The 22,866-nt window shown below is 37.4% G+C and overlaps 1 protein-coding gene across 3 annotated transcripts in view; it reads right to left on the bottom strand.

Annotated features, from left to right (window-relative positions):
- Nucleotides 1-22,141, bottom strand: part of EYA3 (EYA transcriptional coactivator and phosphatase 3) — a 95,971-nt gene extending 73,830 nt beyond the window's left edge. The window contains exon 1 of one of the 3 annotated variants that reach the window (XM_036448346.2): nt 22,003-22,141. The gene's annotated coding sequence lies outside the window, so the exon portion shown is untranslated. Of the gene's footprint in view, nt 1-2,880; nt 2,904-22,002 lie in introns of those variants that run through there. The other 2 variants (XM_036448349.2, XM_036448347.2) reach the window with 2 other exon arrangements.
- Between the last annotated feature and the right edge of the window lie 725 nt (nt 22,142-22,866).

Raw genomic sequence — 22,866 nt, 5'->3', positions numbered from 1 at the left:
TTCTTTAATTTGTTAAAACTAGTCTGCAGATTGTCCCATGAATGCATTGACACATTATAAAAGTTAAAGTGCAATAATGTTTGAAGACTGTAACTCAAGATACACACTTTTGTCTTGGCTTTATGTTAGTGATTTTCAACCTTTTTCATCTCGTGGCACACATAAATTACTAAAATTCTGCAGCACACCAAAAAGTACTGTTTTGCCAATCTGACCAAAAATAGGTATTTTGATCCATTCTTTTTTAATTTGACAATATAATGGGGCTAGAGGTCAGTGCCCCTGACTAGTCAGGTATTGCAGGTTTTAAAAAATTGTGTCCCAACAGTGGTCTACAGTATACTGATTGAAAATGGCTGCTTTATCTTATTTGGGAGTTTTCTATGTCAGTGTTTAGTATCATAGGTGTAAAATTCTGTGAAAGAGTGCAAAACTAGCCAGGAGATTTGGTGGTGCATGTGATGAAACCTACAGCTTTACTGGGGTAATGCAATGCTCTCTGCTTGTTTGTTTAATCTCAAGGGGCTGTTTTTTGGAGTCTGAATTTTGCTTGGAAATATGAAAGATAACCTAATCCATTCTCATGGTCCTATGCAGAAAAATAAAAGTAGGGGGTTCACATTTTTAAGATTAACTCAATATAACTGCTGCTTCTGAAAGAAGAAAAGTTTAAAAGAATGCCACCATTTTTTAGGAGAATTGAATGATTCTGTTGGAAGAGGGTTCTCTTAAAATTAAACATTCTAGTTTACAAAAAAAAAAAAAAAAAAAAAAGCATTCCTAATGTTACCTTGGGCTATTTATCCCCCCTCCTTCATTAATTCTTCGACTATTCTATTACTTTGACTTTGTGGCATAGTAACTTGTTTTTAAAATTTCTTTTTAAATGTGCTATCTAGCACTTTAAGACTTCCTAAAAATCCTGAAATAAGATTTTTATGCTCCTTTTTAACTTCCTGTACAGTCTAGCAAAAATAATTTGCTTCTCTTTACCACCATAAGTCTTTAATTTCTAATGTACAGGCTTTCACTTACTGTTAATGAAACAGGTCATTTTAATCACAAAATATATAAAAATAAATTTTTACCATGTCTAGTCAGAGATAAAAGCATATTTTAGAAAAACAAAGTATCTCCCAACCTACTAAAACCTCAAAGTTATTAGAGAAATACTTTCCTGTTTCATTACTAGTTAATAATTAAGAATTTTTCAAAACGAGTTACTCCTCTGCCCTTTACTGTGGTCTCTATATCTAGCAGCTGATTCTGCTAAAATTAATTTTCTCTTATTTCTAAGATTCTGTGGAATATTGATCCTAAATTGCACAATGGCAGAGCCCACCCTCTTCTTTTTAGTATCTGATAGCACATGGCGGGCATTCAATAAATATTCAATCAATCAAACACAATTCCAAGCTCTTGATTCCTCTAAATATTTACTTAAACTAGTTTAGAAAGAATCTTTAATGTAGCCCTAACCTGTTTGGCTCAGTGGAAAGAGCGTCGGCCTGCAGACTCAGGGTCCCAGATTAGATTCCGGTCAAGGGCATGTACCTTGGTTGCGGGCATATCCCTTGTAAGGGGGTGTGCAGGAGAAAGCTGATCGATGTTTCTCTCTCATCTGATGTTTCTAACTCTCTATCCCTCCCCCTTCCTCCCTGTAAAAAAATCAATAAAATATATATTTTTTAAAAAGAATCTTCAATATATTTAGAGACACAAAAAATTAAAATCTTCACTTTTCTCATTTCTCATCAAGGATGCCTTAAATCACAAATTTAATTCTTTTATTTTTAAAATTTAATAAATCTTTATTGTTCAGATTATTACAATTGTTTCTCCTTTTCCCCCCATAGCTCCCCTCCACCTGGTTCCCACCCCACCATCTGCCCTTACCTCACTCCCATCTCCCCCGCTGTTCTCATCCATAGGGGTATGATTTTTGTCCAGCACAAATTTAATTCTTTACAAGGTTTTGTTAACTGATTTGAAAAACATCATTTTGAAGTTTGTATTATCCCCCAAAAAGCAAGAAATGATAAACTTTTATTTCAAATTTTAATATTATATTTATAATATTTATAATAAGGGATCACAGCACTGATACTACTTACTTAGAGGTTAGAAGCCTTTATTTTTTTCCCTCAATTAGTAAAGGCTAAAGGTTTTTGTTTAGTTTTAAAATTTTACAATTAGTTTACATTCAATATTATGTTGTATTAGTTTTAGATGTGCAGCATAGTGATTAGACAATCATATACTTTATAAACTATTCCCTCTGATATTTCCAGTATTCAACTGGCATCATACAGTTATTACAATATTATTGCCTACATATATTTTTAAGCTATACTTTACATTGACATAACTATTTTATAACTAGCAATATGGTAGGATAAAGTTTTAAATTAAAAAGAAAGGGATTCACATCCTAATTCCCAGAACTGTTGATTGTTACTTTATTTAGAAAAAGAGTCTTTGCAGGATTAAATTAAGGATTTTGAGATGAGATTATCCTAGGTGTTGTAAGTGCCACCTCACGTCCTTATAAGAGAAAGGTGGAGGGAAAATCAACTAACACATACAGAGAGAAGGTGATACAAAGATGGAGACAGAGGTTGGAGGATATGGCCAGACTGCCAGCAGTCACCAGAAGCTGGAAGAAACAAGGAATAGATTCTCCCCTTAGAAGCTATAAAAAAAAAAGTACAGCTTTGCCAACACTTTGATTTCTGACTTCTGGCCTCCACAACTGCGAGAGAATAATAAAATTCTGATGTTTTAAGCCTCCAAATTTGTGGTAATTTATTATGGCAGTCACAGGAAATTAATACAAATAATATAGAAGTTTATTTTGTTTTTGATTCGTTTTGCTATTACCTCTCTGCTTTGGTTTGTTGGTTATCTGGCTACTGAAGAAATGAAAAGGCTGAAAACAAAGGAGAGAAATGAAGAAAAACACACAAGACAAAATATAATTATACATACAGCAGCAAAAATGCTTCCACACATTAATAGGGTAAAAATAAAACACTTTCAAAGTAATTGGACAGTTTGCCTAACAGAACTGTCATATAACTACAAAGTTAGCATTCTCATACTTTTGCTCTGAGGCAAACCCTAAATTTATAGTGGAAGAAATTCCCAGCTAACACAGTAATAACAATGGCAGTCCCAGGTATTTCACTGAGAGTGAGAAGCCTTACTGATGTGCGAAAGCAATACACATTCGGTAGAAATGGTACTTTGAATTCTGATCTTCTTTCAGGCTGGTAATATGTGGTACAAAACTCTCTTTGAGACTGGGTAGCAGTAGCTCCCAATCAGGCACACAATCACGAGGGTAAAGAACCAATACTCTACAGAACAGTGTGTTGCCTGTGTTTTTGATATTGTGTTCTCAACACATCTTAACTATGATGTTACAGGTAGGTATATTAAGTAGATTTTTTACTTATGATATTATAAGAAAATATTTATTACATTTTCAACTTATGATGGGTTTATTGCGACTGCATTGCAAGTTGAGGAGCATCTGTACTAATATTTGTAAAATAGCACTTAAAATCAGAATACAGCCGAAACCGGTTTGGCTCAATGGACTGAAGGGTCTCGGGTTCGATTCCGGTCAAGGGCATGTACCTTGGTTGCGGGCATATCCCCAGTAGGGGGTGCGCAAGAGGCAGCTGATCGATGACTCTCTCATCGATGTTTCTACTGTACAATAACTCTGTATCTCTCTCCCTTCCTCTCTGTACAAAATCAATAAAAATATATATTTAAAAAAAAATCAGAATACAACCACTATACTATTTATGGTTTTGCTTAGGGGAAGAAAAAAAAGACTGCATAATGGAGTTAAACCTGAAAGATACACAAGTCCTCTTTTCCAGTTGATCTTAACTAACAATCTTAGGCAAACTATGCCTCAAGACTCATATTTTTCTATTTTGAGTAAAGTATTTATTTTTTATTTCTTTCATGAAGCCATTTTTGATATCTATAGAATATTATGCTTCTCCATTAAAGCATTTACTAAACACTTCATTTAAAAATTTTTCATTTAAAATTACTGTGTTAAGCACTTTATCAAGAACATTATAAACAGATCATAGAATGGACGTAGATCATCAGAAATTTTTGTTATTAGAAAAATGTGACTTTTCTAATTCAGCAAACAGCTTTTTTATGGGTATTTCTTTCTTTAGGGCTTTCCTTTTTGTGTGTTTTAAAAGAGCCCTAAGGAAGAAACCAAGATGGTAGCATAGGTAAACACCTAAACTGCTACCTGGCACAGCGATTTCAAAACTCCAACTAAAACACAAAACATCTGTCACCCAGAACCACGGGAAAGCTGGTTGAGTGGAAGTTCTACAACTAGAAGGAAAGAGAAAAGAACATTGAGACATGCACAAGCGCTAAAAAGCTGAGGTACGGAGGCACATGAATCAGGCTGGTGGCAGGCGATTGGATGTGCTGCTTTGTAACCCGAAGGGAGAAAAGCTCCTGATTACTCTGAAATCCAGTTTCTGGGGAGTTGCTGGGGACCCAAACTCCTACGAGGAGAAACTGGACTGTTGGCCATCAGATCGGAAAGTGAGGGTGACTTTCTTGCAGAGGTGTGCAGGGTGCAGGACTCAGAGACTTGGAAAAGCAAAGAAGGCTGACTGGCAGCCATTGTGCTGTTTGTCATGTCCTAGTCTAGTGCCGTCCTGAGACTCCGCCCTGCACAATCTACAATCCCACCCAAGCTCCACGCAGTGGCTTTTGCATATAAATGGCCTGCCCTACTGCAGCTTAACCAAACAAACTGCAGCTCCGGTCAGATAGCTCCAAAACCTGCAAACCCCAAGAAAAGAGAAGAAAACCATTGTTTTCGCCATAGCTCCTACAGGGTGGCTTCAGACAGTAGCTGACCTGCACCCCATTAGAAATCTAGAAACTTGTGTATTTAGTGGTTTGTATAAGATGACACCAGATTTCAACTGTTTTCATAAGGGACACATTCTAGAGTAGGGGTGTCGAACTCAATCAGAGAAGGGGCCAAAATCTAAAATCCAGCCTAAATCGCGGACCGAATGGTTTACTGAACAGTCATAAACTGTTATTGTGATGGAAACGCAGCGGAGTGCAGTGATGACAGCGCGGTGCGGGCCACATTGCAAGGCCTGGTGGGACGGATTTGGCCCTCGGGCCTTGTGTTTGACACATGTGTTCTAGAGGCAGGCTCAGTGAGCACCAAAGCCCCACCGAAGCAAGTTCTGCCCATAAGTGTGTCTCCAGCACAGCAATTCTTCCGTTATAGACACAGTGGGTCCTCACAGCCAATTGGCCTGGGGGTTAATTCCTCCCAGTGACACCAACAATAATCAAGACTTAACTACAAGGCTGTATATACAGTCCACAAAGGGGTGCACCAAGAGTGTCCACCTCAGGTGACTGGGGAGGCTGAGCCACTGGGCCATATAGGACACCTAGCAACAAAGCCACCCTACCAACTCAGGGCAGCAGCGAAAATGAAAGACAAGGAAACAGATCATAAACGAAAGAAATGGAGGAAAACAAACGACTGGCGATAGAGTTAAAAATCACAGTTATAAGGTTTTTTAAGAATTTCCTAGAAAAGGCAGATAAGTTTAACGAGACCCTCGAGGATATGAAAAAGGACCAACTAGAAATTAAGCATACACTGACTGAAACAAAAAATATTGTACAGAGACCCAACAGCAGACTAGAGGAATGCAAGAATTAAGTCAAAGATTTGAAATAAAAAGAAGCAAAAAACACTCAATCAGGAAAGCAAAAAGAAAAGAAAAAAATAATTCAAAAAGTTGAAGATAGTGTAAGGAGCCTCTGGGACGACTTCAAGCATACCAACATCAGAATTATGGGGGTGCCAGAAGAAGAGAGAGAGCAAGATACTGAAAACCTATTTGAAGAAATAATGACTGAAAGAAATAGACTTACAAGTCCAGGAAGTGCACAGAACCCCAAACAAAAGGAATCCAAAGAGAACCACACCAAGACACGTCATAATTAAATGGCAAAAGATAAAGAGAGAATATTAAAAGCAGCAAGAGAAAAACAGTTAATTACCTACAAGGTAACACCCATACGACTGTCAGCTGATTTCTCAACAAAAACTATGCAGACCAGACAGGAGTGGCAAGAAATATTCAAAGTGATGAATAGCAAGAACCTACAACCAAGATTACTCTACCCAGTAAAGTTATCATTCAGAATGGAAGGTCAGATAAAGAGCTTCACAGACAGAAAAAACTAAAGGAGTTCATCACCACCAAACCAGTATTATATGAAATGCTGAAAGGTATTCTTTAAGAAGAGGAAGAAGAAGAAGAAAGTAAAGGTAAAAATTATGAACAACAAATACATATCTATCAACAAGTGAATCTAAAAATCAAGTGAATAAAAAATCTGATGAAGAGAATAAACTGGTGAATATAATAGAATCAGGCATATACAATAGAATGGGAGCGGATTGATAATTCTTAGGGGGAAAGGGGCTTGGGGGTTACTGGACAAAAAATGTACACCTATGGATGAGAGCAGTGGGGGGTGGTTAAGGGCAGAGGATGGAGTAGGAACCTGGTGGAGGGGAGCTATGGGGGGGTGGGAGGGAGAAGAAATAATTAAAATAATCTGAACAATAAAGACTTAGTAAATTAAATAAAGCCCTAAAATCCTTTCTAAACTAAATATTCACAGAATATCTCAAACCAGGCGAAAAGTACTAAAATAGAATACAGGGTAGAATATGCCAGATATTAAAGACATATTCTGAAAGAAATAATAATTTAGTGTGTTTTAGCTGCTATTTCTAAAATTTGTGTCAGTGTTGAAAAATTCCACTTAACACTAAAATGTATAGATTAAAAACAGTAAAAATATAAAGGTTTGGCTAACAAAAAAAAAGCTCTTAATGCTAACTTCAAGCAAAAAAGTAAATGAGAAAAGTAAATCTTAAGAATTTACTCTTTTTCTTGCTAATGACTCTTAATTGAAACAATTTTCCCAGAGGCTTTCTGAATTATTTTCTGGTTGGTCTAAAAGGAAGGAATCCAATCTACAGAGGCCAGTAGCCTCAAACTTTGGAATCTCCTGACTGCAACTTAAAAAGGACTATATGCAAATTAAACTCATTCACCAGAAGAATAAATGACATATAAAGCATTCTGGAATAGATCTGAAGTGAAAAATATATTCTTGCAATAAAAATATATTCTTGCAAGACTAGTAGTGGTATCTTATAATTTGGTTTTGACATGTTAGAGCCACGTTGCCAAAGTCTCTTATTGTTTCTAACGAGAATAGTAAAATGGTTGATTCTTGAGTTTCAGGTATACATTGTCCCCTGCTGCACAAAAATTTTGCTTCCTCTCTCCCCAATATTAATCTCAGATATTGGCTTATACCTCCACTATAATATTATGTAACAGTGCTAAATGTTGGCCATCCTTTTCTTGTTCCTTATATTAATGAGAATACTTCTAGCATACCACTCTCTAAGCATGACAATGGTTTTGGTTTGAAATAAGATTTTTTTTAATCATGTGAAAAAAGAATTAATCAATTTTAATTATAGAGAGAATGCTTATCAGGAATTGATATTAATTAGGTCAAATGCTTTTTTGGCATCAAAAAAATGATCATGTGATTTTCTCTCACTTATTAATAGAACATGTATATAGATTTTCTAATATTGAACCACATATGCATTTTTTTCAGAGCTGAAACCCTGGGGCTGAAGATTTTGCTTATGTACTGTTGAATTGAAGCTATATTAACATTTGTAATTTTTTTTTCATATTTTCCTGTTTCAACCTGTCTAGAAAGTTTGAAATCAATATTTTATTAGCTTTCTTTAAAGAATTTAAAAGAATTGTAAACTTTTTTTTTATCCATGCTCAACCATTGTGCCACAAGAATTTTTAAAACATGTAATACCTGATTAGTAAAGAGCATTGACCCCTTTTCCCTTAAATTGTAAAATGAGAAAACAAAAACAGTCAATATAATAATAGCTGTCCAATGTGAATGAATCAAAATTATACCTACAATATTTTTGCTCTGGCTTGGTAGCTCAGTTGGTTATCATCTGGATACACCAAGGTTGTGGATTTGATCTCTGGTTAGCGAACATACAAGAATCAACCAATGAATGTATATATAAGTGGAACAACAAGTCGATATTTCTCTCTCTCTCTCTCAAAAAATTAATTTAACAAAATAAATTATTTTTGTCAGATTGGCAAAATATATAATATTTTTGGTATGCCAGAAAATTTTAGTAATTACTGCATGAGATGAAAAAGGCTGAAAATCACTGCTCTAGAAGAGCCATAAAGATCTCTTCCTTGGGTATTTGAAATAGCATACCTATGAAAATATCTGCTCAAGGTTTTTGTGGAGCAGTCCTTAAGACAACTTTAATTTATTCAATGTTATCAGTCTATTAAATTTCTTTCTTCTGGGATCAAGTCTGTTAATGTTTTTCAGTATGACATGTGCCTGTAGAAATAAACACCAACTAATTAGATCAATCAATGCATGTTTTAAAACTTCACAGCAACTATAAAGAGTTATTTACCCACACCTCCCCAAATAAAATTTTAGCAAATAATTTCTCCATCTTATGACTGGGCCTAAGTAATTTTTTAAATGTGTGGCTTCACTTTAATAAAATAGTGTCATGGGAATAAGAGATAGTAATGAATAGAACCTGAAAATCTAAAAAATAAAAATAAAATAGCCACTTCACCTAGATTGTCAAATTATTTGTATAGTGTGTGGTTATTTCATTCTCTTCTTTTGAATGCTGAATTCTACCACATAACTTCCCAAACTTTATCCCAATCAGTTTATTCTCAACCACTTTCCTATTGATCAAAATTAGGAATCAGAACATTGGGTTCAAGAGAGCTGACAATACATACCCATTAATATTCCCTCTCCACAGAAATCCACTCTATAAAATTAATAGTAAAGGAACAGAATAGATAAAATACACAATACAAAGAAAATAAAAACAGTGTGTTCAAGGGGCAAAAGACAAAGTGAATAGAGGTTGATATCTAAGTCATTCATTTATTCATTATTTCAAAAAATACTTTATGTACGAGGCATTATTTTAAGCACTGGAGATACAGCCCTGTGCAAAAAGACAAAGTCCCTGCTCTCATTGTGTGGATATTCTAATCAGAGGGAAGAGATAGATGACCATTAACTTATTATTTAAGCAGTGGTAAGAAAAATGAGATAGGGAAATAATCTAATTTTGCAATCTGGATTCTTTGTCACATGTGGCCACTGAAGTCTCTGCTATTAGTATTAATGATGAGCTATTGATTAGACAGGTTTCCTAAGAAAATCTTCCAGTCTAAACTGCTGGGCTCTGTATGTATAACAAGGCACATATTTAACACTCAGCCAGTCAATTTACAAATCTGCCTGTCTTCACTACCTACTTGCACAGAACCTAAAGATGAACCAGAACTGACAGCTTAGGGCCTTCTCATGCACACAGCCCTGTGCATATGCACAACCTTTTAGATTTCCCAGAAATATATCAGAGCTTCACAAATCCCCTTATAGCTATCTCATTCCTCAGCTTTTCCTTTTAAGCTTTTTGGTTAGACTGGTGTTTGTCCCAACTGTTATTCACTATCACAGGCAGCCACGATGTTCAACAACTGCCTCTAACTGTTCCCAGTGAATTCCCTGATGGGGGAAAGGCTATTTGTACAGGATGAGCTCCACTTCAGGTCAAATACAGACAGTCTTGTGAATGTCTTTCAAGGAACCACCAAACAGGTCAAGTAATGACAATTCTCTGGGAATGGGGCTTTGGAGGAGTTCCAATCTTGTTCTGCCCCTTCCAGTGGCTTCTGGAGGCTGCTAGTTTTCACCATGATTGGGGGCAGTTGGTTTTTTCAAGGCTATTGTGGAGCTGGAGAGAGGGGAATAGAAACAAAGCAAGTTAAAATTATACAAAGTATAATCTTTTTGCTGAAATTCAGCCATTTTTCTTGAATAACTGTTCCAAGATTGCTGCCAGCCTTTGGTTAATTCTCAAAGGTCTGGAAAAAGTTGTTCTATTTTTTTGTAAATATTCTCATTGCTCTTAGGAGAAAGTTTTCAGAGGTTCTTTCTCTGCCATCATTGTTGACATCCTCTGCATTTGATTTGAGAAACTCCCTCAGCTCAATCTTCATATTTATTAATTTGCTATTCAGTCTCTTTTTTATCTCTAAAATTTCAATATTTACATTTCTTATTTCTTCTGAAATTACTGATAATGCCTATTTTTAAAATTTCCTCCAATTTATACTATTCACTATTGCCTTAGTTTTAGGTGCATCTGTTATCTCTCATAGTATTAACTTTTCTTTCCAAAGACTAATTAATCTAGGTTATTAGTTCATATTTGTATTTTGGAAGTTTCAATTAAACAGTTTTTCCTCTGAGTGGATGAGAATCTTTGTTCATCCATTGTTATATGTAGGTTCTAGTTATATATACCCACTTCCAGTGCCTATAGAAAAGGGGTGATTTCTGCTGTTAGGCAGTATCTGCAGTTAACTGACTTCTGGATATGAATCCCTACCTGTTCTGAACATCATATAAATTATTAGGGATATATCTGGTCTCTATGCCAGGCTTCTGACTTCAGAGAGTAGCTATCAGAGTATTATCCTATAAACAAACACTGGAGTTAGAAACTCACTTTGCTTTTTGCTTCCTCTGCTTTTATAATACCAGTCTAAAATTGCTCCAGTCTATTCTTGCTTCTTTCTCTAATGTCAAAATTCACTCATTCATTTATAAAATATTTCCTGAGTGTCTACTATATGCCAGGCACTATATTAGATACTGGGAACTTAGTAATGAACAAAGTCCCCAGTCTCAAGGAAACTATAATCTAATAGAAAGATAAACAGATACATAAGGTAATAATTTCACAAAGTAACCCATGAAAAATATGGTTAACCACATAAAAAATAAAACAAAGTAAAGAACAAAGAGTAACTACAGAAGGAGTAGGGAGCCTTTCTTCTGCCAAGGGCCATTTGGATATTTATAACATCATTCGAGAGCCATACAAAATTATCAACTTAGAAATTAGCCTACTATATTGGTCAAACATTTAATTAATTCACCCCCAATGCCGTGGCAGGGCCAGACCAAATGATTTTGTGGGCCACCTTATATGGCCCAGGCCAGCCTTTCCACACCTCTGGACTATGGGAAGCTATTTTATTTTATTGGGTTAGTCCTCACCCAAGGATATTTTTCCATTAATTTTTAGGAGAGTGGGAGAGAGAGGAAGACAGAGAGAAACACATCAATTGGTTGCCTCCTGCATGTGCCCAACCAAAGTACATGCTCTTGACCGGAATCGAACCTGGGACCCTTCAGTCCGCAGGCTGACACTATCCACTAAGCCAAATCAGCTAAGGCTATTTTATTTGGTTTTTAAATTTTATTTTTATTGATTTCAGAGAGGAAGGGAGAAGGAGAAAGGGATAGAAATAGAAACATCAATGATGATACTCAGTGATTGGCTGCCTACTACACACCTCCTAATGAGGATCCAGCCTGCAACCTGGGTATGTGCCCTGACCAGGAATCCAACTGTGACCTCCAGATTCATAGGTGGATGCTCAACCATTGAGCCACAATAGCCAAACCAGGAAAGCTATTTTAGATAAGGTGATTTTTCCCTGATATGGCAACATTTCACCAGAGATCTAAATTATAAAAAAGAAAGAGCTATAAGAAGATATGAAGATCTAGCCAGTGTGGTTCAGTGGTTGAGCCTCGACCTATCAACCAGAAGGTCACGGTTCGATTCCGGTCAGGGTATATACTTGAATTATGTGCTTGAGCCCCAGGATGGGGTTTGAAGGAGACAGCCAATCAGTGAGTCTCTCTCATCATTGATGTTCCTATCTTTCTCTCCCTCTCCCTTTCTCTCTGAAGTCAATAAAAATATATTTTAAAAAAAGAGAAGATGTGAAGAAGGGCTTTCAGAAGGAACTAAGTGTGAAGAAATTGAAAGGATAACATCGAGGCATGTCTGAAAATAGTAAAAAGGCTAATGTTAGCAAGTGAATGAGGGGTTGGAAATGAGCCTCAAAGCAGGTAAAAATACAACAGTTTAGGAAGGCAATGGGTGCTTTAGGCAAGAGAAGGACATAATTTGACTTACGTACACTAAATACTATGGGGAGAATAGACTATAAGGAAATATATGCCCTCTCCAGGCAGATGGTTCAATGTTTGGAAAACTTTTTTCTGGGCTTTATCCAGGGGACACACACCAGATGATCAAAACTGAGAGCAAGGGTCAGGAAACTTGATGACTAGGCACCCTTCCATTCTTCATTTTTGTTTACTTAAAGTCTAGTACAATGGTTGGCAAACTCATTAGTCAACAGAGTCAAATATCAACAGTACAACAATTAAAATTTGAGAGCCAAATTTTTAAAACTTGAACTTCTTCTAATGCCACTTCTTTAAAATAGACTCGCCCAGGCCATGGTATTTTGTGGAAGAGCCACACTCAAGGGGCCAAAGAGCTGCATGTGGCTCTCAAGCCACAGTTTGCCGACCACGGGTCTAGTACACTTCTGAAAATTCTACATATACTTTCAGCTGTGATTTCTACTCCTAGTTTCTCTCCTGATGCAATCTGTTTCTTATCTTTCAGAAATTCACCAAAATCTCATCAGCTGATGGCAACCATTTTTTACTTGCCACCTTTTTAAAAACATCTAACATATCTACTAACATATTAACTTAGATTCCTGCTAAAATAAACACAAATATCCAGCAGATCTACATTCAGCAGACATCCCTTAAGGCTTTTTTTTTTTAGCATGACTTTAAGAAAACCTTTTAGCTCTCATAATTCAGACAACAGCACAAATCACATTTCTGTGGCCCAAAAAATATTGCAATCAACTATACCTTCCCTGATGGACTTTCTGCAGACAGGAAAAAAACCATCACCAGCTGGACAACTCCTTCATATAAATAAATAGATAGCTTAGCCAACTGACTCTGATAAAGTTGATGAATTCTTCTAGCTTCTTTATTTGGGAGGCATGATTGATAACATATCATGGAACTGTCAGCTGTAGGAATATTTATAGTAACTTTATACTTAACACATTGTAGACCAGTAGTTTTATTGCTAGCTTTACCCAGTGGCCAGATAAATTTCTATTGAACGAGTACAAAAAAATGTTTTATATAAATGTTAAATGTACGCTTTAAAATTAAATACCCATTGCATTTTGGAGTTATTTATTATATGTTCTTACAAGCTAATATCTTTTTAGAGTATGATATTTTGTAAAACACTGCATAATATGATGCAAGAATTCTCATGATCTGTCCACAATGTGTTAACAGAACACTATCAACATTTACTGAGAAAAAAATATTTGAAAATACACTTAGGCTGTACCAAATTTTTAATAGGAAAAATATTTTATCCAGAACAGATTCTCTAAAGAATTGTTGTTACAGTTTTTAATATTACTTCTTGAAAAATCATCCTTTCAAGTTGTCTATTAAACCAATCTTTAATAAAAAACTAACACTAACTTTTCCCCACAAGCTTTCTTTAAAATAAGAAGATGTGTTCCACAGGAAAAATTCCAAAACCACAGTAAAAAGTATTGAGAAGAAAGGAGTTAACCTGAATTGAATGTGTCAAAGTAAGCTTAATAGAATAATCCAGCAGTTCCTCTACATTCCTCCAACCCTCCTTGGATGGACCTCTCTTTTGTTTTTAACTTGTACAGTTACAAAGCGTAAGATTTCTCTAATGTGAAGATCCAGACTCCACAGAACTCACAGCCTCCAAAACTTTTCTTGTTTCTTTTAATCTGTGAAGTGAACATTTCTATAAGAAACAATATTTTCTGTAGGTGCTATGGATACCACTGTAATAAACACAGTCATGAATTAACTGGATAGGAAGAGCAAAGGGAAAACCATGACTACTTGTCTGTCAGTCACACCTGGAAACAGGACACTGGCCAGAGTAGGCGTGGCCATTGCAAGGGAGGGAATATTTGTGATACTTAACCTCCTAAACAGAGGAGTTCTCTCTCTCTTGCACACTTTTGCATTGGGCTCCTGGCTCTCCTATAGCACAGGGCACACTCCCATACATTCACCCACACAATGGACTGATGGACTGCGACTAATCTGATGCTACACCAGACCCAGCTCTGGACACTGGCTTTGCTTCTAGCTCTGCTGAGTCCTCAGTTGCACCTCTTTCAGGACCGGTTTAAGGGAAATGTAACTTTGCAAACTGAAGGATATAATTCCACACAAAGCTGTCTAATGCATCTCTACTCCTGTGGGGGCCTCCGGAAATTCTTATTCTACCAATAACCCAGAACCCCACTCTCACTAGCAACAGAGAAAGGCCATCCATTCATTTCTCCAATAACACTACTGCCTGACATACGGTATACTTCAATATGAATATTCTAGAAATTCATTGCTTCCAGTAATATAGAAAGATTTGTACTCTATTTCATCCATATATCACATTCTATATATCAAAATTCTATGTATCATTCTATATATCTATATATCAATGAACTCTCCAGAGTAATCTGGATAAAATTTACTATATACTATACTAATAGAAATAAGTCTTCTGAAATGTCTTTAGCTGTGAGAAAAACTATAAAATCTAGGTTTGCCCTGGCCAAATGGCTCAATTGCTTAAAGGGTTGCCCCATACACCAAAAAAGCTGTGGGTTCAATTCCCCGTCAGGCCATGTATAGGAGGCAACAGATCCATGTTTTTCTTACATGGATGTTTCTCTCTCTCTCTCTCTCTCTCTCTCTCTCTCTCTCTCTCTCTCTCTCTCTCTCCCTCCCTCCCTCCCTCCCTCCCTCCCTCTCTCTCTCTCTCTCTCTCAAATCAATGAACATATCCTCAAGTGAGGATAAAAAGAAAATAGGTTCAATTCATTAAATCTTTTGTTTTTCGAAATTATTTATTCCTTCAAAAATCCACCACCCATAATTTCAGTGCTGTCATTTCAACATAGAGAGTGAAGAATAATTAAATAAAATTTAACCTTTATTATTTTACCCTTTTCAACATAATTCCTCTCTGTAAGAGGCAAGTTTGGTAAGCTTAAAGCAAAAACTCTGGAGCTAGACTACTTAAACTCAAATCCCAGCTCTGACACTGATGAGTGGTATGGAAACGTAGACAAATTATGTTAACTTTTCTAGGACTCAGGTGCTTCTGCTGTAACATGGGAAAATAGTAATGTCTTTCTCATAAGCCTGTCATAAGGTTTAAATAAGTTACTATCTGTAAGCTTAGAATATCAGACATAACCACTTGCTAAAGAAAAACAAAACATATAAGTATCTTAAACATAAGAGACTCAAGAAAGAAACCTGGTCTTAGTAAAAGTCAATTCATTAACTGGTTCTTCTTAAGTTTTCAAAGGGCAAAATATTAAAATTATTAAGGGTAAGGTCCAAATAACAAGATATTTCTATGAGATTTCTATAAGAGATTAAAACAAGTTGGGCTGGTATCCCTGATATCCTTTGTCACTGGCTTTGATTCCAAATTCTCTACACAAGAACTTTACTTACAAGTCCTCAAGGAAAGCTGTTTTCAAACTTCTGGGCAATATAACATTGACTGTCAATCATGTCCTGTTACTTAACAAATATGCAACATCATATTGTACTTTTTTTTGGAGATCCAACTGTATGAGCTATTAATAGTTATTGTTTATGGAATGTTTTTTTATGGATCAGGCACTGTTCTGAGGACCTTACATATATCAACTAATTTATTCCTCTCAATAAGTTTATAAGATAGGTACACTTTAATATTATCAGCATTTCCACAAATGCGAAAACTAAAGTACAGAGAGTAACTTGCCTAAGGTTATACAACTAGTAAGTCACCAACCTAAGCCCAGGAAGCCTAGCTTCAAAGCCTGAGTTCTCAAACTGCGGACAAGACTGATGATTTTAAAAAGCTGACCAAGCCTAAAAATGTATGCCATGCCATGCTACAGTAACCAACAGCCAGAATTCACAAGCAGAGTAATGAGGAGATACTAAGGAAGCAAGTTTTCTTCTCTATCCTTCCAGGTAAATATGAGTTAGTACAAGTAAAATGTAAAATGCTTTATGCAGTGCCTGACAAACAGTAAGTGCTCATTGTGTTAAGGCCCCTTGAGTGCTATAACGCCACTTCAAAATAGACTCGCCCTGGCCGAAAACCCACTTCTGCGCATGGGCCACAAAGTTTCAATCACACTGTACGTGTGCGCCCACACATGGTATTTTGTGGAAGAGCGACACTCAAGGGGCCAGAGAGCCGCATATGGCTCGCGAGCCATGGTTTGCTGACCACTGTGTTAAGAGATACAATAGTAATGGTAAAAATAGTAGAGAATGCCTACTGACCCTGCCTCACTCTAACTGTTGATATCTTTACCATCTTTTCCCCTTGCTCAGTACAGGAAGTGAATCAGGACAATCAATAAATGCAGTCCATTTTAACAAACCCAAATTACTCTTCAATCTGTTACTTCTACCTGATCACATATGCAGAAGCAAACTACTCCACTCTCCACTTCTCTTTTCTTGACTTACAAAGACTGGGTTGGGGCCAGAAGAAAGCAGAATAAAGCAGCTTTGTAACCTTTTGACTAGTTGCCAAAAGCATAAGCAAAGTTGGTGAAAAACAACTTAATCAACCATAACTTAGATTGTTAGATGGAATCTAGCAAAGAATTCTAATGAGAGAAGCTCTGTATATTTTCAACTGAGCATTTTCAACCTCATGATTATGTATTATTACAGTTTTAAAAATGATGTGCCTAGCCGAAACCGGTTTGGCTCAGTGGATAGAGTGTCAGCCTGCGGACTGAAAGGTCCTGGGTTCAATTCCGGTCAAGGGCATGTACCTTGGTTGCGGGCACATCCCCAGGAGGGGGTGTGCAAGAGACAGCTTGTCGATGATTCCCTCTCATCGATGTTTCTAACTCTCTATCCCTCTTCTCTTCCTCTCTGTAAAAACTCAATAAAATATATATATTTTTAAATGATGTGCCTAGACACAGTAAAGAACAGAAATGACAACAATAATAATCAGAGCAACAGTATCTCTTTCTCTCAGTTGTTCTGCACAATTATTTAGCTTAACAGAATCAAGATACATTTCAGAGGAAGAAACTAAGAAACCCAAAAATTTTCAATTCAAAAAAGGCCATATTGGAGAAAAAAAAACTTGGCAGTCACTAGAATATTGCAAATTACAGGTACAACACATTAATAGGTTGTATCAACTTAATGTAGACCAAAAATTTGTTTCGAATGAAATACAAGAAAACAAAATAAAGTAGAAAATATTACTATGTATCACCAATAGTAAAGGTAAATATTGTTTAATGAAACTTGTTTCAATTTAAAATATATATATATTACTTTATTGATTTCAGAGAGTAAGGGAGGAGGGACAGAAACATCAATGATGAGAATCACTGATCAGTTGCCTCTTGGACGCCCCTCTGGGGATCAAGCCTGCAACCCAGGCATGTGCCCCTGACCGGAATGGAACCTGGGACCCCCTCAGGCCCCAGGCTGACGCTCTATCCACTGAGCCGAGCCAGCCAGGGCTAAACTTGTTTCAATTTTAAATATTAATATGTATATTCATGTGTATAAATACTTGGCAAAAACGAAAATGTGTCTTATAGTGGTTTGCAATGAAAAAAGTTTGAAAGCCATTTACCAGGGGATAAAAAACTGGCCAGTCGAAAAGGAGGAAAATATGTACTTGAAACTACATAGGAAATAACATTTTCTGTTTTAGTGGTTCTCTAAATTATAGTTTTTTTAAAGGCACGTCTTTGAAAAAGAACAACATAAAAAGGAAACCCTTTGGGTAAAAATCAATAGTCTAACAGTTATTTTATCCAATTAAATAATTTCACAGAATGTGAGGTACCAAAACTAAATAAATCTATACTAACACGAGATACACAGAAATGAGATAAAGCTAAGTTTTTCAGTCCACTTATCTATTAAATGTCACATCAACATGAGAGACAACCAATTCTCTTTGCAAAAGCTCTGGTCCTCACTCTCAAGAACACATATTCATTGTTATCTCATCACTGCAAAGACCTGGTGAACAGAAAAAGTACATTTGGAAAATTCAGTGAAGCAATGACACACTGATTAGTAAGGTATTTTCTATACAACACATATGTACTATTTTTTAAATCAATAATCTCAAAATTTTGAAATAGTCTAAGAAAAAGATCATACACACATTTTGGATTAAGTATCTGTAAAAAGAAAATCTCACAAAAATTTAACATAATTGTGCTAAATTAATATTCCCTCTTATTTTGGGAAGAAAAAAAAAAAAAGGAAGAATAGATGAACCTGACCTAAATCTTTTTCAACTAGTATGGAAACTAAATAATAAAGTTCAATTCCATCTAAGAGCTAATCATTTATTCCTATAGCAACAGTGCCAATATCAACAAACTACCAATTTTTCCTAAATTCAGTATTTGTTATATTATTAAAGTTTAGGTGAAAGAAAACTATTGACACCTTAAATTTTAAGGCTTAAAAGATAAACAGATTATCAAATCCACATAGAAAAAGAGTTGCTTTTGAAACAAAAATGAAATGTTTAAATCAAAGCAAAGAACATTCTAAAAACCAACAGGTAAATCATCAAAGCAAAGTTTATACTTTTCAGCACATTTTTCCCACCATAGAAAAAAACAAGACAAACAAAAACTACTATTAAAAACAAAACAAAACAGGGTACTTAATGTCTGAATTAATAGAGTTAATAATTAAAAATAAGTAGTATCCCTAACCAAGTGTCACTTCTTACCAGAAATAATTATAGTTTTTCTGTTAACCAGATTCCATAATTCTCATTGTTTTCAAAATATTTAGAAAAATAATTTCTCATCACATCTGAGTCCCAGACTCTTGCATTAAGCTGCATCTCTATATAAAACCACCTCCTTCCCTTAGAAGTGAACCAATTTTTTAAAATTTGGAAATAATAAAAGTATAAAAACTATTAAGATGATGAATATATCCTAAATTATTATTTGCATCTTTTTAATTTAAAAAAGAATTTGTGAAAGTTCCCCATCTCTTTTCTAAAGTAAAAACGCACACTAGTTTAAAATATATTATTCTAGAAAGGGCAGTCCTAGAGATATTAATGTACTAAATTTTGCACAAATTTTCAAATTTGGAAATGAGAATGGAGAAAAGTTAGAAATTTGTTTTAGTTTTCTGTCTTTTTATATTTCAAAGTTGTTAAATTCACTTTGGAAACATTAAGATTTCAGAGTTTAAGATTATTTGTAGTATATTATTTTTTGTATATATTTGTTATTAAAAAATAAAAAACAAAAACTAACTGGCAGGCAGAAAACTAATATGCAAAAACATACTTTAAACCCAATCCTCAGGGTTATAAAATAAGACTGCCAAACTAAAGCAGAAATTTCTATAAGTAAACTGATAGTGACACCTCTCCTAAGCTTTAAAAATACATGCACCTGGTCCTCAAATAATGTCGCATTGTTCTAACATTGATGAGATGCAGAGGAACTTAACTATAACAATTAGTCTATGGTAACACTGGTTCCATTATATGTCATTTGGCTTGAAGTCACATAACCTATCAATGGTGTTAAGATAGGACTCACTGTGCACACCAAACTGTCTCTAGTAATTCTGTTGTTGTTTGGCAAATTTTTGTGTGAATTGCCTGTTGAGTTTCATTTAGGTCAGAGATGCAGGCTTTTCGGTCACTAGGAAGTACGGAGACCGAGAATACGGACACAACTGCTCCAATGTGATAGCTGCTCATTTCACGCAGGGGCTTTTATGCAGAATCTGAATCACAGTGGTTTTAGAATAAAAGACTTTCAGCTTCTACTTCTGCACAACAGTTTCTTTACAGTATCCTTATTTGAAGGCTAAATGACTTCAATTTTAAAATTTTTAAATCTGTCATACATCTATTACCCTAAAACTTTTATTCCTATGACATAAATTTATTGAAATAAACAATTACATATTATGTTGTGCTCTCCAGGCTATAGTTTTGATTGAATTAACACCCACTTCTCTGTGTGCAAGCACAGGACTTCTTTATTTGTAAGGGGCTTCCCTCAGCAGTTAGGTAAGTCCTGAAAGCCAACCAGAAGGGTCCTTCTCTGTGGCTTCTGGGACTAATATGGCCACCCTCCAAAGTCCCTTGCTAAAAATAGATGAAGGGAGCAAGCCCAATTTTGGAATAAGCCAAGATCTATGCTATGTTCACAGATGTATATGGATCATATAGTGAGGGAGGCTTTTCTATAACTTATAAGTCAAAAGAGAAGCAGATGCTAAAAGTTGTATTTATTCTGTTCACTGAAGTACTAAATTTTATAACAATTTATATGATTATAGAAACCGATCACACAAAAACGTTTGCAATGGTATGCTAGACATATACCATAAAGATTGGGAAAACAAATATAAAAATTATCCAATCCTGTAAAAAAATATACCTCAGATCACAAAATCTGGGAAATAGGACACTAACCATTCTTAAATCCAACCCTTTCATTTTAGAGATGACTAAAAGCCTCCTGAAATGTTAAGAGATTTAAAAGAAACTTGAGTCTCAAAATGAGCAAAAGATAGTCTTAAGACTGAGATGGGGAAAGTAAAGGGGGAAAAAATAAAAGAAGAATATTCTAAGAAACAAAGTACTGCAATGTCTGGCTTAGGAAGAAACAGGAAGAAAGATAGAAAATTGCTGATACAGTGAAAATGAAGAAACAATGTATAACAGGCAAGAATGCAGACACATGCACACGGAGTGCCACTGAAGAAAACATGCTTTGAAAACTACCATTCTAATGCACTCTTTAGCAGAAAACGTTTTAGTAACAACTTACTAAAACTTTTGGCGATAAATCTGGGGCTACTACTGTCCCAAGAAACTCTGTCCTCCTTCATAGCAACTGTCCTGTAAGTAAAGCCCCTGCAGAAAACAGAGCCGATCCGCCCGGAACATGGCATTTTCTCTGCCTCGGAGTGCGCGGCGTCTCCATTCTCGTGGAAGAGAGAACCTCAAAATGACAGGCCGCCCTCACGACCTGTCAATTACCGAGATGAGTGGAGCCCAATCGCGCGCAGTGACGTGTGCCTGCTACCTGGGAGCCCGCAAAGCCCCAGAGCCGGGCTCCGCCGGGCACCGGGCACGCCTTTGTTGTCCCCAAACCACGGAAGCTACCGGAGTTCAGTCGAACCCAGCGCCTCCGGGCAACACTCCCCACCCCCCAGGCCTGGCAAACCTGCCCAGCTCGGGGGTTTACAGCACAGCCCTCTGCGAGCCGAGAAAAGGCGGGAGAGCCCCAGGCAGAGCACAAATGTCACCTACTGGTTCCGGGAGGGGTCAAAGGCGAGGGAAGTTGGGAGGACAAGTGCCCAGCGCCCTGCTTCGCGGTGGAGGAGGACGACCACCGTGAGGTCGCGCGCGGGCCGCCCTGTCGGACGAAAGGACAGCGAGGTCTCGGGGCCAGGGGTCCGGGAAGAGAGGTGCTAAAAACGGAGAGTATGGGGGGAGGGAGGGAACGAGAGGCAGTGGCGGAAGGAAGCGCTGCAGCAAAAGGCAAGAAGCCGGTGCCTGTGAAAAGGTGGGTGAGGCTGAGGGAAAACAGCGAAGCGAAAGGCGCGGGGAAGGCGAAGCTGAGGTGAAAGCGGCGAGGCCAGCGAGAGGCACAGGGCTGAGGTGAGGGGAGCACAGCAGGGACAAGGGGCAGGCAGAGAGAGCCCCCGCCCACAGGGGCCAGACCTCTCGGCCCGTTCCCCTCCGGGCAGCACCCGTCCGGCCGCCCTCAGACCCTGTCGGCTGCGCAGACTCACCCAAGGGCTGCAGGGGCCCCGCTGCAGGACATGGGGACCGGTCCCGACCCACAGTAGAACCAAGCGAGTGGAGAAAACCGCGGCGTTAGCGTGACCCGGAAGCGCATCCCTAGAAAACGGAAGTCACCGGGCAGGGTCACCTCACAATCCACACCTCGTTCCGCCAGGAGCCTCTGGGCGCATGTGTCAGGCCTCACGGGGCGGGGCTGAGAAGCATCTAGGCCACGCCCAGTCCCCGCCCACCTCAAACTGCCCCGCCCCAGCCCCCGCCCCCGAGAGCCCCACCCTGGTTACTCCTCTCTTGGTGCCTCCCAGGTACCTGGTGCTGATAGGCTAGTTTTTTGTTTGTTTGTTTGTTTTTTCTTGCCCCAGGTCCCTGGTGGGGGTGAGGGACTCTTTCCTGAGAACTTGAATTTTTAAAAAATATATTTTATTTATTTTTAATAGAGAAAAAGGAAAAGGGATAGAGAGTTAAAAGCATCGACCAGCTGCCTCCTGCACACCCCCTACCAGGGATGGGCCGGCAACCAGGATACCTGCCCTTGACGGGAATCGAACCTGAGACCCTTGAGTCTCAGGCTGCCGCTCTAGCCACTGAGCCAAACCGGTAAGGGATGATAGGCTAGTTTTTGCTCAGGCTTCAGTGCCCCGTTGAAAAACACTTCAGCACTCAATTTTAAAATGCGTGTAATTTCTGCCTCCCTAAAGCGAACATGAGGAGAAATGCATTTGGTAGGTTTGGGAAAACTGTGGAAGGAATGTGGAAAGTTTTTGAAGACACTTGTGGGGAGGCTAACCCAAGGTGATGTTTTTATCGCCAATATTAGCTTATACTAATATTGTATTGAGCTTACAATTAACTTC

The sequence above is a fragment of the Pipistrellus kuhlii genome, unplaced genomic scaffold (genome assembly GCF_014108245.1).
Source record: "Pipistrellus kuhlii isolate mPipKuh1 unplaced genomic scaffold, mPipKuh1.p scaffold_m20_p_2, whole genome shotgun sequence".
NCBI classification, from domain to species: domain Eukaryota; kingdom Metazoa; phylum Chordata; class Mammalia; order Chiroptera; family Vespertilionidae; genus Pipistrellus; species Pipistrellus kuhlii.
Note: the sequence above shows the minus strand (reverse complement) of the source record. Positions and strands in the feature narration are given on the sequence as shown.